This window comes from Sturnus vulgaris, chromosome 4 (assembly GCF_052056855.1).
Source record: "Sturnus vulgaris isolate bStuVul1 chromosome 4, bStuVul1.hap1, whole genome shotgun sequence".
NCBI classification, from domain to species: domain Eukaryota; kingdom Metazoa; phylum Chordata; class Aves; order Passeriformes; family Sturnidae; genus Sturnus; species Sturnus vulgaris.
The window spans coordinates 33,549,368-33,564,343 of NC_142246.1; the positions used below are offsets into that span (position 1 = coordinate 33,549,368).

At 36.2% G+C, this 14,976-nt stretch overlaps 1 protein-coding gene across 26 annotated transcripts in view; it reads right to left on the reverse strand.

Moving 5' to 3' along the window:
- Positions 1-14,976, reverse strand: part of TENM3 (teneurin transmembrane protein 3) — a 1,293,899-nt gene that overhangs the window by 1,102,540 nt on the left and 176,383 nt on the right. For all 26 annotated transcript variants that reach the window (XM_088163549.1, XM_088163548.1, XM_088163550.1 and 23 more), the window contains exon 3: positions 10,071-10,123. The gene's annotated coding sequence lies outside the window, so the exon portion shown is untranslated. The remainder of the gene's footprint in view (positions 1-10,070; positions 10,124-14,976) is intronic.

Genomic DNA, 14,976 nt, shown 5'->3' on the forward strand with positions numbered 1-14,976 from the left:
GATATTCTGTTCTACAGTTGAAGAGTCAAAGTGTTAAAATTGCCATAACTAGAGCAAAGAAAACATTCCCTCATCCTAAGTAGCTCCTAAGTAGCTGAAATTCCAGTGTAATTGAACTGTGGTCCATTAAAGGATTACAGACCTGAATGGACAGAAGGAAAGAAAACAAGGGAAGGAATACATGAAAGAAAACCCATCCACTGACCCGATCAGAAACAAAATTTAAGAAAATTTGTGAAAAATATAATTGATTGCTTTTTGATTACTGAAGCCAAAAATGCAGAATTTGTTACTGTGGTACAATGCAATTCTTTTTTTCTTCCAGATTTTCAGTGTAAAGCTAGGAATAGTAAATACTGCGTCCCTTTAAGAAAATATTATAATCCTAAAAACCATGATCCATTTAAAGTTCAGAAGCAATTGGCTGTCTGAATAATAATAATTACAGCTCAGACCAGTATGCTCTGTTCCTCTTCCCTATCACAACATTGCTGCTATTATTAGTAGAACACATTCAGTAACTTTCAGTTATTTCATCAGGAGATGCTAACTGCTTAACACTTCTAAATTCAAGTGTAGTTATTCTGGCATGCAAATCAAAATGTAGAAATTTTGGCTTTAAAAAAAAAAAAAATCCTGCATAATCCAAATACCGTTGTCCACTTACCACAGTGCAAAAACAAGTGCATGTCCCTCTCCCAGCACTGCTTGCATAATAAACTGTCCTGTACTTTTCACTGGAAATATTATACCTTGGTTAAAAAAGAATTTAAATGCCTTCTGATGTCATGAATTTTCCAAATGAGTAGGACCTAATTGATTTACCTTTTGCTTCACTGTGCACAATTATGCTGTGTGATGCCCAGTGTTACAAATGCTTCATAACTAAAAATGCTATCAAGAACTTGTTCTTTGTAGACCTGCCTATGGCCTTTCATTAAAATGGTTTGAGGAGTGCAGACACAAGATGACAGCAGAAGCCTCGGAATGAAAGCACAGATTGAAACCAGGTTACAGACAACTCAACCACAGTCAACTTCTGGTTATTAGGGGGAAAAAGGTGTTAAGGAAAAACAGTTTCAAGGATAAAGAGCAAGAACCCAAGTATGTAAAACACAGCACATATATACATACAGTGACTGAGAGCATGCTAAAAAAAACCATAATGTCCCCAAGGTAATACTAAAGAGAAGAAACCATATTCATAAACATTATAACTCCTTGAACCTCCCCACTATGGAAATCATCCTTCTCCTGCTGGAGGTCTTGATAACTCATGCCAACCTTTTCCTCTAAGACAGAAACCACCAGCCTCCAGGAAGCCACCAGGAGCCAGGGTGGCCCTGGACAGCAGCAGGAAAAGAGGTAGGCACTAGAAAGAGCTTTTTAGTCTTAAGCAAATCTAATTCAAAATAAAAGCATTCCTTTTCTAAATGAACTACTAATAAGGCTTTGAACAAATTTTTCAGACTTGAACAGAAAGTGAATTCTCTGCTTTGCACAGCTGGTGTGCTCCTTTGGCCTCACATGAACTGCAGAAGGTTAGTACAGGAGTCTGATGGAGAACTCACAGCCTAGTCTTGGGAGACAACTAACTGGTTCTCAGAAACAAATTTTATAAAAAAATAACTATCAGCTTGTACAGAAGAGAGGGAAGAACTTCTAACGGAGAAGATATGTCAGTTTTGAGAGGCTCATGCTTTTAAAGCTAAAGAGGAAGATCATAATAGAAACATAAATGAAGCAAAAATTGAACAAAACCAATCACATAAAAATGAGGTGGATATGCCTTTACAGACTACTGAAGAAAGTGATCTTTAAGCTCTGCATGTCATATAATAAGAGAATACCAGTGAAAACAGAATTTTATAAAAAAAATAGAAATCTAGCAGAGTATGAAGAATATAGCCTGAAAATATGTTCATTAAAATATCAAGATTACAAGAATTTTGATGCTATGTACAACATTCCCTGTTAGTTACTATAAGGAAGCACCATGCAATGCAACTACAGAAAGCAGTTCTTGGGAGACATAAATTATAATGAAATGTGAAATTCACTAGACACTTTGACGGCCAAATCTCAAACCACAATATTGATTAAAAGCAATGTGCCTGGGATACCAGGAAGTAAAAAAGACTACTTCAGAAGATACAATGATTGCAGGTACCATTTTGCACTTACAGAATTAGAATCAGAGGAAAGGGGGCTGGGCAAGAGGATAATGATAGACTAAACCTCATATTTAGGCGATGCTTTTAAATCCCACCCTATGTCTGAAATAAGTAAATCTCTTCAGTTCTGCTTTGCTTTGATTTTTATTCCACGTTTAGTTATGCATTATGGCTCCATTTCTTCCTGACAGACACCCTTGACAGCTTACATAGTGTGCTGAGTTGTTCTTACAACCACCAGTGAAGCAGAGATGCACTGTAACTGAAATAGATGCATGTCTCTGAAAATAGGACCTCCAGATACTAACAACAAGAGAGGGAAAAGCAAGCTTGTTTTCAGCTTTAATTTGTTTTACTCAGTTGAAACATGGTAGAATGAATAAGAAAAGATAGTATAATAATCAAATGTCAAAACCCCATAAACCAAAATATCTCAGGCATGCATTATTAATCTCGTCTGGTTTACCAGTTCAAATCTGGGGTGGCAAGCAAGAATCCTCTTCTGCAAAGAGAAGTTAAAGAAACAAACTGGAAAACGTAGAGGTTGAAATGCAGCAAAGTTACTTCATTACCTGTGCTATTAAATAGTGTCTAATTACATAGCAGTGCTGCTTTGGCAACAACAATTCTTATCTCAATCTTAAGAGTGGCAGGAATAAACTTTTTCAGTTGGGTATTTTATTCTATCTCCTTAAATCACTTTGACTGGATCACAGAACTTTTCAACATTAATACTTCGGGGGGTTTTCAGGTAGAATAATATAATATCTTTAAATGAGTTCAGAGTTCAACTATTAAATTATGTAGCATAAAATAAGCATAATTTGTCATTTATCTCTGATATATTATTGTGTTCTTAGGTTACTGACAGCTACAGCCACAAATTGTGCATCAATTTGAAACACATTACACTCATTTTCTCAAGTATTTTCTATAATTAGTATATAGCATCTTAAAAATGCTGTACCATGCATTTCACCATGCTGTGAAATAACAGAAAGCTCCAAGACACACATGTAATGTGTAACTGAGGATAGCAGAGCATTTGAGAGAAACCTTCACTCTATAAGATAAAGAGCAGCCAAAGGGGATATTCTGTAAAGAAAAATAAATTTGAAATCTTATACCTCGAGCTGGGGAGGAATGAAGATGTTGGAAGGGGTTAGAAAGGAAAGCACTTAGTGTACAATACCACTGGTAGAGGCTAGAGATTTTCTGTCTCCTGCTGAGTTTCCTGCTTCAGTGGCATTCAAATAGGAATCATAGAATCATTTAGGTTGGAACAAATTGGATCATCAAGTTCAACCACAAAACTAACATTGCCAAGCCCACCTATAAACCATGTGTCACACCTGCATGTCTTCAAAATGCCTTTGGGGATGGTGAACTAACCACTTCCCTGGGCAGCCTGCTCCAGAGCCTGACAACTGTTTTTGTGTAGAAAAAACAAAAGGGCCAGGAGATTTAAGCACTTTTTTTCCCGGAATATGCAGCAGCTCCCAAAACAGTTTGTTCTGTAACACTTGCTGGAACTCAGGCACATGACAAGATACAGACAGGACTATATGAAAATGCACACATCCTGAATCCCAAAGATAGGAGGGATGATGGTAATAATTACACAGAGAGATTAAATAAGCAAAACTCCAAGTAGAGAAGATCAGTAAAGTACTGCTGCTTACTGACAGAGACTGTTACTTTTTTCTCCCAATGCATTGTAGAAATTTAAATTTTAATCTCTCAACTGGCATGCCAAATGCCAACAAGAAAAGGCAGAATTGATTCTTGTCTTTTCTTACTGTTGGGCAAGTGAGGTTAGCAGGAGAATTTCTATAGTCAATTCCTGTTCCTGAGTAGAGGATTTATGTAAATCCAGATAATGAGACTAAGTTGTCAGAAGCAGCAGTTTATACTTTAAAAAAGCCCAACAAAATCCCTCAAATATAAAAAGTAGCAGAAGCTTTGGGATTTATTCCTATTTTCTAGGATTCCAAAAGAAGAAGTAATTTTCCTACTAAGATGCCTTATTTAATAGATAAGGAGTGAAAAAACATTTACAAAATTTTATACAGTTCTCAGTGTTAGTATGATGCTAGACTGTGCAAAGTTCAGAAAACAAAAGCAAAAAATACCCTGAGTATTTCTTCTCTTTGAATGAGCCAGGATAAAACCATTTAACTATACATATTTTAGACTAATAACATTGAATCAAGTAGTGCCTGCATGTAAAGATACCACAAATAGAAAGTAATTGATTTTTTGTAAATCTATTTTTTTAAATAAGATTGAGTGTCCAAGAACAGGCCAAGGGAAGTACACTAATCTAATCAGTGAATATTTACGTAATTTAGTATATATTTCATGTAAATTACACATTGAATCCATATGCATGGCAATAGACCTGAACTAATTCTATTCTCCAAATTTAACCACTGAGCCTGAGAAACCAGTTGTTTCTCTCCAGTTTACTGTGCCTGGAATTTAGATTCAACCAGGCTGGAAGACATTAGTGTTGCCTGGTATAAATCTCTACTAACAAGTATAACTCTCACTAGATGAAAGGTAAGAATTTCTGTTTGCATGGAAAACAGGGTCCTGTTACAGTCAGTCACAGGATTCTGGAGTACAGTAAGCAGAATGCATATTAATTGTGCCCTTCAGGGACAGATCTTCTATTACATTTTTAAAAAGGTAAACTCAGTTCCATATCCTAAAGAAAGAAACAAGGACAAGATTTAGTCACTTGAAGTAGCATTAATCCTAAACCATGAGAGGATTAGAAATCCTGTCACTTCACTATCATTTTCACCATACCCTAGGATTTCCTAATGATTAACTCTAGGTTTATGTCTGCTCCATACATTCGTGACTGTGGATCTCATTCAGAGGGGCTCAACTCTTTTTGTGCACTACACAGGCAATGTAGGTGTCCACAGATGGTTCTGACCTCTTGCAATGTCTAAGTGTGTGATCCTGCCTAAAATAATTTCATCTGCTGGATGATGTCATCTCCTAAATTGCATTGATTTTTCTTGAAACTAGTCTTCCAAGTAGTCTTTCAGTCCTTTGAAAACCACTGTAAGTCTTTCATGAGATTCTCCTGGCTCTCATCTCTTTTTCATCACAACAGCTATTTCTGTCTTAAAGAAAGAAAAGTAGTCATACAGATGAAAATGCTGGTGGTGGGAACTGTATTTTTTTTCTCCTGATAGAAACACACCTGCTTGACAAATGAGGTTTTAAACAAAACAGATGATACATTCTTGAATTCATAATTCTTCCTAACGCATAGGCAAAATAATCTCAACTGAAATGCTCTAGTACTTAATATATTTCTTCTAAGGAGAAAAAAACGTAGGCAATAAGCCATGCAATAAATAAATATTTACCATACATACCCTCAAGGCACTTCCATCACATTTTACCAGAAAGAGCAATATTTAAAGTGTCCAATATAGACAGGATTGGCCCAAAACTGAATACACACGGTTGCTCAATTGTGTTAGAGAACTAGGATTGGAAACAGTACTTACTTTTATTTTTCAATTTTTTACTGAAATTCAGAAAAAAAAGAAAAGATCTCCACTAGTATTTTTTAAGATGTTAAAAATCTCTCCCAAACTTTTATATATTGAAATGGCTACAAGCTGCATCAATATTCACAATGAGTTTGTGAAGCTGCTCACTGGTGAGGTTCCAGGTGACTGGAAACTGGCCAATGTGACACCCATTTATAAAAAGGATGGGAAGGAGGATCTAGTAATTATAGGCCAGTTAACCTGACCTCAGTACCCAGTAAGGTAATGGAACAGTTTATATTCAGTGCCATCATGCAGAATTTACAGGATGGCCAGGGTATCAGACCCAGCTAGCATGGGTTTAGGAGGGGTAGGTTGTGTTTGACCAACCTAGTTTCCTTATATGACCAGGTGACCTACCTGGTGGATGCAGGAAAGGCTGTGGATGTTGTCTATTTGGACTTCAGCAAGGCCTTTGGCACTGTCTCCCACAGCATCCTCCAGGAAAAGCTGGCAGCTCAGAGCTTGGACAGGAGCACTCTTGGCTGGGTTAAGAACTGGCTGGATGGCTGGGCCCAGAGGGTGGTGGTGAATGGTGCTGCATCCAGCTAATGGCAGTCACCAGTGGTGTCCCCTAGGGCTCTGTGCTGGGGCCAGTGGTGTTCAATACTTTTACTGATGACATGGATGGGGGCATCGAGTCTGTCATTAGTAAATTTGCAGACAACACTAAGCCGGGAATGTGTGTTGATCTGTTGGAAGGTAGGAGGGCTCTGCAGAGACCTGGAATGGTTGGATGGATGGGCAGAGTCCAATGGGATGAAGTTTAGTAAGTCCAAGTGCCCAGTCCTACATTATGGCCACAATAACCCCCTGCAGCTTTATAGGCTGGGATGGTGTGGTTGGACAGTGCCCAGGCAGAAAGGGACCTGGGGGTTCTGGTTGACAGCTGGCTGGACATGAGCCAGCAGTGTGCCCTGGTGGCCAAGATGGCCAGTGGCATCCTGGCCTGGATCAGGAATAGTGTGGCCAGCAGGAGCAGGGGGGTCGTTCTTCTCCTCTACTCAGCACTGGTGAGGTCACACCTTGAGTGCTGTGTCCAGCTCTGTCCCCTCAGTTTAGGAAGGACATTGAGACACTTGGGTGTGTCCAGAGGAGGCAACAAGGCTGGAGAGGGGCTTGGAACACAAACCCTGTGAGGAACAGCTGAGGGAGCTGGGATTGTTTAACCTGGAGAAAAGGAGACTCAGGGGTGACCTTATCACTCTCTACAACTCCCTGAAACGTGGCTCTAGCCAGGTGGGGTTGGTCTCTTTCACCAGGCAGCAACTCACAGAACCAGAGGACACAGCCTCAAGCTGTGTGAAGGGTAAATTAGGTTGGATATTAGGAAAAAGTTTTTCATGGAAAGCATAATAAAGTATTGGAGTGCTTTGCCTGGGGAGGTGGTGGAGTCACCATCCCTGGATATGTTTAGAAAAAGACTGGATGTGGCACTTGGTGCCACAGTCTAGTTGAGGTGTTAGAGCATGGGTTGGACTTGATGATCTTGGAGGTCTCTTCCAACCTAGTTAATTCTGTGATTTTGTGAATATAATAATGGAATTCAGAAGGATAGAAAGCTATCTTCTTTGGAAATAACTGCCCTCAGGATTCAACTAGCATCTCTGAAGTAATTCATTGCAATGAGATGTATTAATTTTGCTTTAAATTATCTCTAAAACCTTACATGCCCCGGAATTACAGAAGTAACATTGCTATAGCCAGCTGTAGAAGATACAGCATGCCCATCCTTGCATTCCATGCACTCATGGCATAATATGAAGGAATAAAGTTGATATTTGCCCTTTCCTGTCCCTGTCATTGGATTTTAGCATGGCTGTCAATACAAGCTGTACTCAAGAAAGAGCACAAGATCCTGTTTAACTCTCTTCTAAGCATCTCATGTCAGACTTGAAGGCTCTATTCCTTTTATCTCTTGTCCTTGTTTCCCCTCATGTACGTGTTGTATACACATTTTCATTGTATTTGTGTAGGGAAATATATCTATATGTGTCAAAACTCAACTGGATGGAATAAACTATTTTGCATCTGAAAACTTCACAGCAACAGTACTCATTTACAGTGCATCCTAAAATAAACCTCATACTTGGGAAATAATGTTATGTACAAATTAAAGTCACGCCTTAGGTATACAGAGTAGCAAGAACTGATGGCCATTTTTCTATCCCAATTAGAATAATTCATAATATACAGTACATCCTGTCAGGTACAATGTGCTGACATCTTTACATGAAAGGACAAAAAGAGTAATACATAACAATAAAATCTCAGGACAGCATCAATTAACACTGCCAGACTAAGCAGTTCTTCTTACTTATCTTCCTAGAGTAGCTTATTTAATAAACAAAACAAGACTTCTCAAGAGGATTGTAATGTCATTAGTTCTATTCTTCCTTTAACCTCCTATGCTGAATAGGGCTTTTTTTTTCATAGTTAGATGTACCTGTCAGAAATGTGACATGTATTTTCTCATCCTGATACTTTATGTCCTTCAGTGATGATTCTCCTAGTCACCCTCAGTGGCATTCAAATAGGACCTTGGAGCATGGCACCCTCTCTTTCCCCTCCTTTGTGCTTTTCTTTAGCATGCTTTTTTTAACTTTATCATAATTTTCACCTCTAAGGTTCTTTTTTCCCTATTTTTACTGAAATATTTTCACTCAGCCAATACTATTTAAATCTTGGCATGATCAAAGTCTACCAGAGGCACTTCAAAAAGTAACACATTACCTCATCAATTATATTTTTATATAAAGACAAGATCTGAAAAGAAAAAATAAAAAATGGAACAAGCTTGGCAACACATCTGCACACACAAAAAACGTAAGCCATTTTATGATATGATTTACTTCATAATTTCCAAAGTAGAATAGACATTCAAAATTTGGAGTTTTTAGATGAATCTAAGTATTGCAGGTGTATGGGAAGAATACAAAGAGAAGGTTAGGTAGCACACCGAGGCATAAGGGAAGTGTCTTCCCAAATCTCACAATGCCCTGGGATTTCAATCTAGAAGAAAAAAATAATTTCTAAAAGACTTTTTGAAAGAAAGTTAGGGAAAACAGAAAAAAAAAATAAGAGGGCCAGAGGACCAAAGCCAAAATACTGAAGGGCTGGATATTTCAGCAATTCTTCTGGGACATAAGACCCCGTTTGAAGTCCTTGGTCTGTGGGAATACATTATGTTCTGAAATGAATCTAATGAGTCTTTGATCTTTTGCCTCAGCTTAAATGTCTGCCTACATGTTTTTGTCCCATAAATGTCCAGTACTCAGATGATATCTGGCATAATCCTCAAAAACTTGTGGAACATTCTCAGAACTTCTCCATTAATATCTGTCATTAATAAGCTGTGTTTTGGGAAGACAAACAAATTATGGGATATTATGGGTAGAAAAGTATGGGTAAATATTAATTGATTAGGATCTCTTATCCTGTCAATGTATGCACTAAAATATACACACAAATGACATGTGACAGGTTCTTAAATTACCCAGTGTTTTAAAATAAAGTAGGCACAGAGATGATGACTGGAACAATAATTACTGCTCTTTCTTTCTCTCCAGTTAAAGTTTAGGACAGACCACAATGTCCTTGTCATCTTCTCTAACTTGATGACTTAAAAATAACAATTTTAATGAAAACTTGTCTTCTGTTAACTGCATACTTGAGAGACAAGAATATTTTGTGTAAGTGTGGACAGAAGAGTTTAAAAATCAACTATTTGTTACAGGGATGTAGTTGAAGAACAATGAAGTACCAAACAGAAGTCTGAACACAGTATGACACTGAATTCTTCCCCACAACTAAATGCAAACCAAACGTGTTCTAAATCTAAAGAGCTGACAAAATTAATCAAATTTTTGAAACTAAATTCAAATTTATATTTCTTAGAGGAATGTAAGGAAGTTGTATCAAGTAAAGCATTTTTTTAAAGTGAAGTTAGAAAGCTTTTCTATTGAAAAAAATCATCCTTACCAAGTTTAATTTTCTAGTAGCTTAACAGTATTCTTTTAATATTGCACAAGGAAAAATATGGCAAAAGTGTTACAAGCTTTTAGTATTTTATTTTCACACATGAATTCTTTTTGTTTCTGCAGTTAGCACATTAATTAAGCTTATCCTTTTAATCAAGAGTAAAGTGAAAATTTTTCTTTTATATGTAAACAGTTTCACGAACAGGAAGTCTACGTCGATTAATGTCATCTGCAATTCTTTATCAGACAGACAGTCAAAAAGAATTAACATTCTCCATTTTCTTCTCTAATAAACCAGAAGAAACGATCATTTGAAGCATTTTGGAGGAGGTCCTTACCTTTGAAGTCTCTTGGAGTTTCTTTTGGCAATCTGTTGAAATGGGATATTTACCTGTTCAAAGAAGAGAAGGTATTACTAGTGATATCTCAGAATACATACTGTAAGTAAACCACATTCATTAGTTAGTTAAATATATATAGATTAATCTCAATTATGTTCCCCTCTGTGTATTTCTCTGATTCTCATCAAGGAAGCTGCAGGGTTCATGAAATGTGATATGCTTGGAGAATTGCAAAAAGGTTAAAAGAAATTATCTCAATGTTATTCGAGTAGCTCCTAAGTGCTGACCTCCCACTTATTTTTGTATTTATGGGCAAAACACCTTCATTAGTCTAAGCATATTTCAGTACTTGTTTTAAGTGCTGTTTTAAGACAGAATTTTCAACAATATCTGATATCCAAGTGACTATGCTTACAGAGAATTTTGTAGTCCAGCATTTTCTTGTATCTTTTTCTTTCCTCTTCACCTGCTCTCTCTTGTTTAGGCCCTCTGGTTTAAGTCCTGGTGGATCAAGGCCATTTTGTATTTCTCTAATTGAATATTGTCTTGCACAACAGCATTCTGTCTCAGAGGTGTTATGACACTAAAGATATTAAAAGAAATACTGTGCAATTTAGCATATGGTACTGTTGCATGATGTATGCAAAGATTTAAGAAAAGCATATAATTGCTTGTATTACCTATTTAGTAATCTATTTTTAAACGCTCATTAAATTTTCTGAATCAAATAACTTATTCTAAACTACAAACTCAGGAAACACACAAAGAAATAAATCTATTTCCAGAGCTAAACTCAACCTATTTTTCATTCTTTTCATGACTTCAGGGATCACAGAATACATATTTTGTAGAAATCTCGCCTTATTTCCTGTTAGGTTGCAGCATTTGGAGGCATATCCCAACAGAGTGGAAGTCTCATAAATGCAGCTTTCTGATAAGGGCACATCACATTTACTGTCTCACTTCAGTGCATCTGTTGTTTTTCATTTCTTTTCATCACTTTAAAAGTACTGAAATGATAACTGAAACTTTCCTTTTGCCATCAATGTGAAAACATGAAACAATGCCCCCAAGATTGCATATGCAGATGATAGCAGTGTTTCACTCCATTTCAAGAGCAAAATTTTCAGAAAGGGTCTTCTGGTAAAAAATATGCTGTTTTCATTTCTGCCATGAACAAAGTTTTTAGTGATAATGTTGCCAGAAAAAAAATTAAAAAATATAAATGAGTGGGAAAGTACAGCGGGGGTGAGGAAAAAATGTTTGTAATTAAGAATGAACAACGTTTTTTACTCTTTTCTATACTATTTACTACACTTGTAAGCCTTCATATTTATGCTATAAGACAATCTACAGCTAAATATCTTTTATATTTAAAACTTATTTTAAAAAATAAGTCACTAATCTTTAGTAAAGAAATTTTTATGTAGTAAAAATTGGGGCAGATCTACCTTGGTGGGTAAAAATGGGGTAGAAACTACTCTTGTGTCAGTATGCCAGTCTTTATAATCTGAAACACTGAGAAATATAGGATAGATAAGAAAAAGGAGTTAAGTTTAATTGAAAACACTGTATTACTGATTGAAATGCCCTTGAAAGATACACTGCATTCCCACCTCTGCTCAGAAAGTTGGAGAACCATATTTTGGCAGAAGGACATTCCTGTTCATGACCTAAAATAGCTTTTGTCCCTTATCTTTGAAGGATTCATTACCTTAGGAATGACTATAATTTTTTACTGCAATACCATAATTATCTGCTATTGAATATTCCAAAATAAACAGAAAATATTGAGCTGAAATTTCAGGTATGCATAAATGATGAAGACAAGTGTTAGAATTATAGTTTGGGGTATAAGAACCATTTTGAAAGAGATATCCATGTATTTCTAAATCAAGTAATTTTTGGCATGTAAACCTTAAAAAAACAAACAAATGTTTACAAAAACACAAATGCAGAAATTTACAGATTATGCATATTTCATGAAGTTTAAATATTTACTATTGCAAAAAACATGTGCTTGTTTATGGACTAAAATCAGTCATCTTCTGCCCTTACAAATTTTCCTAGTGTTAGCAATGTTAATCTGAAATGGCTTCTGAGCAGATAATTCATTATTTTGGGGACTGCAGAATGCATAAATTGTGTATTTTGGGGACTGCAAGATGAGGTAGCTACATACATTCTCAGCTGTAAGCAAAGATATTCTGTCCAAAGGGTTATGTGCTAAAATAATACATTGTAGTCTGAAGGATAAGAAAGATAAAATCATATAAACACATGATGAAAAATAGCCTGGGAAATTCACACCTTTTTGGGCCATTTTCTCATTACAAATAAAAGTTACATCCCCTTTTTGTTCAGTTGCATCCTAAAAGAACAACAAATTCCATATATTTTCACCTGCTGTTTCTTTTACTATTTGATACTGTCATTGATGTTCTTCTATTTGGGGGTGTTGGAGTTGATTTTGTAGCAACCAGAAAGGATATTTTTACTGTAAATATTGACTAATCTTTTGCCATTCTCACTGTAACAAAATACAACTGTTCCAAACTTGAGCGTATGTTTTTGATTGTAGGGGCCTTTTCATCACACAAGCATATGCTACTGGGTAAATATAGAGCTGACACATCCTTGTAGTATCTAAAGTGATTAATAGCTATAATTATGGGTGGCAAACATCTATTCTAGCATTGCTCTTTGAAAAAGATGTTCATAAAACTGAGGCCAGAGTAGATCTGAAGATTGCTAAATTAAGTATGTTACCATGGTAGCCACTCAGTGTACACTGTATCGGAGCACAGTGAGCAAAAAGACCTCTCTAAAACATTACCAAGTTCTTCTGTCTTTAAATATTTTGATAAGTTTTTGAAGTGTTATTTCAGAACGCGTTAATATGTAATACTCTTGTCAAATATATTCATTTTACTTACTGTGGAATTTAAAGTCATCTAATGTATTTTAGAATGCAGATTTTCTATCATGCCTCTCTAGACATTGAGGAACTCCGGCATCTCTACAAGTGAAAGATAATCTGTTTTGTTTAATGGCAGTTTTTGAACTACAGCTATTACTTGAACTACTTGGTGAGGTTTTTTTTAACTGTTAATCTTCAGAGTGCATCCTAGGGTAGTCTGGGTAGGTGACTGTGAGACAGTAGAACTCGAACCCTGTCAGTGTCCTTGCTTCAACATTCATTTGATTATATGTGCCTTTTCAACATATATACACCACAATTCTAACAGTTTTTCAGCAGTTCACAGAATCGTAGAATGGGTTGTGTTGGAAACTACCTCAAAAATTATTCCGTTCCAATTCCCCTGCCATGGGCAGGGAAACCTTTCCCTAGACCAGGTTGCTCAGAGCTCCATTATATCCAGCCTTGAACACTTCCATGGATGAGGCATGAACAGCTTCTCTGGGCAACTTGTTCCAGTGCCTCATCACCCTCACAGTGAAGGATTTCTTCTTGCTATCTAATCTAAACCCACTCTTTTTCAGTTTGAATCCATTCTCCCTTGTCCTGTCAGTACATGTGCTTGTAAAATGCCCTATCTTTCTTGTAGGCTCCCTTCAGATACTGCATCAATTTGTATTTATTTTATTGCATTTTAAATTCCCTTTAACTTTGAATCTATCATAATAATTTAAGCAAGTGGCAACATATCCTGAATTAAATGTCTATCCTGAACCCCTAAAACATGCCCATTCTTCCATTTCATTTTTCTTGTAATCAAAATAAGAAAAACATAACCATTATCTTCAATTTTATCCTTTGATTCTCAAATAAACCTTTATAATTTTGATCACAGAATCACAGAGAGAGCTAGGTTGGAAAATACCTTTGAGATCATCAGGTCCAACTACTTCTTTTATACTTGTGGTAGAATTAAGTAGGAAAATCTGACTTAAGTGACTCAGAATTAGTTAGTGTTTGATCTATCACAAAAAGAATTTTTATGTTGGCAGCTGCTGAAACAGGTTGACACTGACTGGAAATTTGAATATATAGAGGTAATTTTTGCTCTTACTTTTGCTGGTTTTCCCTAGGTGTTCTAATTTTTCTGTCTTAAATGTTCTCAGTTATAAATGAAAAATTCCTGTATTACATAAGATATTACTCTAAACATGATTAGGTCTAGAAGAGGTTTTGAAAATTGAAAATCTAATGAATAGCAATAGATCAGGCTATTATGACCTAAAATCATAGACATCAGTCTTAGGTTCAGTAGAAGATCACTCACATTCCAAGTCCAGTAAGTTATTTACATCTGCTATGATCTTGCTACCTCTCTAACATGAAGATTGTCAGTGAGCAGAGGAGAAAAGCTTTCAGGTTCATTTCTCTGACTGTCTGAATAGTCGGTCTCATCTGATCTGTTAGGACCAAAGGCAGGTAACTGTCTTGCAGCCCTCAAGAGTTCTGCAGTGATTTGCTTTGAATATGCTGAAACTGCAAAATAATTCTTGTTCTTTGCTTTGCCAGCCTCATTACAGCCAATATTTGTGTGTGAGTGCACACCACACTGACACGTGGTGACATTAAAAGGGAGCAAGTGAGAGAACTGACCTTAAAAATTAGTAGTTTACACTATAGCATACAACTCATTTAAAGAATACGAGAGTTAAATAATTGTCAATAATTTAAAACAAATTCAGTTTACCTTCAAAATACTTTTAAAGAAATTTAAATCTTGACAACCAGTCACCTTTCATTTTCGAGAAGATTGGAAACACAGTTGATAATAGGAGTACAAGCATCATAATTTGGATCTACATAAAGTCTTTGATAATGTCTCAAATGATAGTCTTCATCTTAAACTGAAAGGAGGAAAGATTCAGGTTAAACATGGAACAGATAAAGAACTGATTAAAGTAAAGTGATTAGAAAGTAAAGTGT